Consider the following 4,932-nt stretch of genomic DNA (forward strand, 5'->3'; position numbering starts at 1 on the left):
ATGCAATAGTGCAAAAAAGTCCATGCAAAAATTCAGGAGGTCGGATCTAGAGCAGGAGGAGCGAAGTGTAATGATATAGTGTTATTGTTACAAGATTCATTGTAACTTACTATAAAGAGTCACAGGGGAGGAGTCAGTTAGTGATCGACAGCATCTCGTTTATCAATGTGCATGAATGAGCTGTCAATCGAGCAGGCCATAAACTATTCTCAGCAACTCCTAAACTATTATTATTTATTATTATAGCGCCATTTATTCCATGGCGCTTTACATGTGAGAAGGGGTATACATAATAAAAACAAGTACAATAATCTTAAACAATACAACTAATGACCAGCACAGGAGGAGAGAGGACCCTGCCCGCGAGGGCTCACAATCTGCAAGGGATGGGTGAGGATACAGTAGGTGAGGATAGAGCTGGTCGTGCAGCGGTTTGGTGGATCGGTGGTTACTGCAGGCTGTAGGCTTGTCGGAAGAGGTGGGTCTTCAGGTTCTTTTTGAAGGTTTCGAAGGTAGGTGAGAGTCTGATGTGTTGGGGTAGAGAGTTCCAGGGTAGGGGTGATGCTAGGTGTTAGAGGGGAGGCCACAGAGCAGGAGGTTACAGTAGTCAAGGCGGGAGATGAGGGTATGCACTAGGGTTTTGCAGATTCTAGTTTGACAAATGTACGGAAATATGTTTGAGTTGAAGTGGGCAAGAAGTGGAAAGGGCTTGGATATGTGTTTTGAAGGAGAGATCAGATTCAAGCATTACCCCAAGCAAGCGAGCCTGTGGGACTGGGGAGAGTGGGCAGCCATTGACTTTAATAGAAAGGTCCATTGGGGGGTCAAGTTAGATAGGGGAAAGATGATGAATTCTGTTTTGTCCATGTTAAGTTTTAGAAATCTAGCGGAGAAGGATGAAATAGTGGACAGACATTGTGGGATTCTGGTTAGTAGGGAGGTGATATCTGGTCCAGAGATGTAGATCTGTGTGTTATCAGCATAGAGGTGATACTGAAAACCGTGAGATTCTATGAGCTGTCCCAGGCCAAAGGTGTAAATGGAGAAGAGCAGGGGCCCTAGGACTGAACCTTGTGGGTCTCCGACAGATAGGGGGCGAGGTGAGGAGGTGGTGTGTGAGTGGGAGACGCTGAATGTCCGGTCTGTTAGGTATGACAGGATAGGACCAAGTTAGTGATGCCAAGAGATGAGAGGGTCTGTAGAAATATGGAGTGGTCCACTGTGTCAAAGGCAGAGGACAGGTCCAGGAGGAGGAGGATAGTGTAGTGTTGCTTGGCTTTGGTGGTTAGTAGGTCATTGATCACTTTAGTTAGGGCAGTTTCAGTGGAGTGGTGTGACTGGAAGCCAGACTGTAAGTGGTCAAAGAAGTAGCAGGAAGAGAGATGGGAGGACAGTTCAAAGTGGACGTATTATTCCAGTAGTTTTGAGGTGATATAGGGTGATAGCTAGATACAGAGGATGGGTGAAGAGAGGGCTTTTTGAGGATAGGTGTGATTGAGGCATGTTTGAAGCATGACAGGAAAACACCAGTTATTAGTGATAGGTTGAAGAGATGGGTTAGGGTTGGGATGAAGACTGTGGTGAGGTTTGGGATGAAGTGGGATGAGATCGGGTCAAGTGCTCAGGTGGCGAGATGTGATCTTAAGAGTAGGGTGGAAAGTCGATCTTTTGTAATGGTGGAGAAGTTGGTTTCGGAGGAGGGCTGGGCAGTTAGGAGGAAGGGCTCTGGGGGTTGTAGGCCAAAGCTTTCTCTGATGTTATCAATCTTCTGCTTGAAAAATGAGGTGTAGTCTTCAGCTGAGATGAGTGGGGAGGGAGGAGGTGCTGGGGGGCAGAGGAGAGAATTGAAAATGTTGAATAACTGCTTAGGGTTGTGAGAAGGGGAGGATATGAGAGATGAGAAGTAGGTTTGTTATGTTGCAGGGAGTGTTGATGTGAAAGTAGTGAGGGACTGTTTGAATGCGATGAAGTGCTCATTGGAGTGGGATCTTTTCCATCTCCGCTCAGCAACCCTGGTAGCCTGTCTCAGTTCTCTGGTCAGGCTGGTGTGCAGGGCTGTCTGTTGATTTTGTGAGCTTTGGTATGTGTGAGAGGGGTGACCAATTCCAGAGCTGCAGCTATTGTGGTGTTAAATAAAGCGGCAGCGGCATCCACATTGTGTAGGGAACTTATGTCTGTAAGAGGGAGGAGGGATTCTGAAATTGAGTGTTGATAGAGGTGTTTAAGATTTCTACGAGGGTGTGCGAGTTTGTGGAGTGGGGACTGTGGAAAAGGAGAGGAGAGGGAAGAGAATGTGAGTAGTTGTGGTCAGAAAGAGGAAGAGGTGAGTTAGAGAGGTTAGATAGGGAGCAGAGATGGGTGAAGATGAGGTCCAGTGTGTGGCCATCATTGTGAAAAGCTGCAGAAGACCATTGAGTGAGGCCGAAGAAGAAAGTGAGAGATAGAAGTTTAGTGACAGCTGAGTGGGATGTGTCAATGGGTATGTTGAAGTTGCCCATGATCAGAGTGGGATGTCAGCAGAGAAGAAATGAAGTAGCCTTAGAGCTCCTGTTAGTGGGATTGGGGAAGTGGGGTATGGGCGAATGGGTATAAGGTTAGAGAGGTTAAGGAAATTTGTGATAGAGCGTGGATAGGAAGTAGAAATTACTGTGGTGATGTGGTGAGGAGGACCAGGATTTGGAGAAATATCGCTGGCAGTGAGAAGCAGAGAAGTGATAGCAGGTGGGAAACAAGAGAGGGCATGGGGGGGGGCTGTCTGTGTTTGGAGACAGAGGATTATATGTTGATGAACAGATCTGAGGAGGAGGTGAGAAGGATGGGGAGGATGGAGGGAGAGATAACCAGTTCCTTACTAGGTGTAGGGATTAGGGGGTTAGCAGAAAGTGAAGGATTATAGGGGTGAGAGTGAAAACAAACAGAAACATTGATTACCGTGACTGTATCCAGTTACCTTCAGTTCCCTTCTGGATCAATTCTGGATTAATTCATAGCTCCACACTTCTATGATATACTTGTATGGTGCACTGGGCAGAATGACGTCATGGCAGACATATGGTTTGCACTATAAACATACCGCCATCCCTAGGAGGATAACATCACTTCCAAGCTAATGGAAGTATTTTATCATGTTGCCAAAAACACCCGTAAATAAGACTATAGACAGGACAGAGACATTGGGCAAAATTTATTGCATACTTGCCACCTTTTATAAATGCTACAGGGGTTCGGCACCAAAACGTTTTTTTTTTTTTGCACAACAACAAGCATTTCACTTGTCTCTCACCCCCTTTTCCCTAATCGAAATGTCTTTTTGGATGACGAGGGTCATTTTGATTTCTAGGAAAGATCGGGGATGCTTGACATGTCACTCTATGTCACATGTCATATATATATATATATATATATACATATATACATAGTATATATGTATATATATATATATATATATAAACTTTTTTTATATTTTCTAAATTACAAAAAGGAAAATGAGCAGATGCAAAAGTTTGGGTACCCTGCACGATTAGTACCTAGTAGCACCCTCTTTCGTAAGTGTCACAGTTTGTAAACACTTTTTGTAGCCAGACAAGAGTCTTTCAATTCTTGTTTGAGGAATTTTCCTCAATTCTTCCTTGGAGAATTCCTCCAGTTCTGTGAGATTCCTGAGTCGTCTTCCATCCCCTGCTATTTTGAGGTCTAGCAACAGATTTTCAATGATGATCAGATCAGGGGACTGTGAGGGCCATTGTAAAACCTTCATCTTGCGCCTTTTGAGGTCATCTATTGTGCATTTTGACGTGTGTTTAGGATTATTCTCCATTTGTAGAAGCCATCCTCATCCTCTTTTCACCTTCAGCATTTTTACAGATGGTTTTATGTTTGTATCAAGAATTTGTTGAAAATATTTGTCACTACTGTATTTGTACACTGCTGTGTGCTCTCTTGTCTGATTTAGACTCTCAAGTCTAAGTTTACACTGTGTAAACAGTGGCCAGAATTAGTAAACCTGCCACAATGTATCAGTTTTGAGTGTTCCGATTTGTTCACCGTCATTTAAACAAACTTTGCATGAATGAAAAGTGCAAACGAATGTAAGAAACCTTGTCATATGTCTCATCAGAGAAGTATGCTTCTTTCTCAGCTTACAGTATGAGCCACGCCTCCCCCTGTTCCCTCCCTTTGCTTCTTGAACTCATTATTAACTGTGAAAACTGCTAAAATGTGTTGTGGTCAAGACAACATGGATTGTCATCTCACTGAGTGATCAGGTTACAGCTTCCTATTGAAGTCTATGGAAGTGAGAGGAAGAAGAAGGGGCAGAGTAAGGGGAGGAGGAGCTGAGAAAAGAAAGAGAAGGACACACACACACAAACATATGTACTTTTTAGTATTTTCTTTTGCCTAGAGATGGATTCACATCAACACTGCCCAGTACTGTTGCATAATGTATTTCATGCTGCTGCTTTCTGCTAAGTGTTTCTCTCCCCCAGTGCTGTATTCACAACTACACTGCTCGGTGCTATTGTATAATGTCTTATATGCTGCTGTTTCCTGGGAAGCGTTTATATTACCCAAGTGCTGGATTTGCAGGTACACTGCTCAGTACTGCTGTATTATTATACAACACCTTCTAGTTGAAAGCTGTTGCTTTCTAGTAAGTGTAGCAAGTGTTTATCTCACCCCAGTGCTGGATTCACAGCTACACAGTCAGGTACTCCTGTATAATATCCCTTGTGCTGCTGCTTTCTTGTAAGTGACCATATTACCCCAGTGAGGGATTCACAGCTACATTGTTGACTACTGCTGTATGTCTTCCATGTTGCTGCTCTCTACTAAGTGTTTATCTCACCCAAATGCTGGATTCACAGCTACTCTGATTGTTACTACTGTATACTGTCCTTTGAGCTGCATCTTTCTGGGAAGTGTTTATCTCAT

The sequence above is a fragment of the Ranitomeya imitator genome, chromosome 7 (genome assembly GCF_032444005.1).
Source record: "Ranitomeya imitator isolate aRanImi1 chromosome 7, aRanImi1.pri, whole genome shotgun sequence".
Lineage (NCBI taxonomy): Eukaryota > Metazoa > Chordata > Amphibia > Anura > Dendrobatidae > Ranitomeya > Ranitomeya imitator.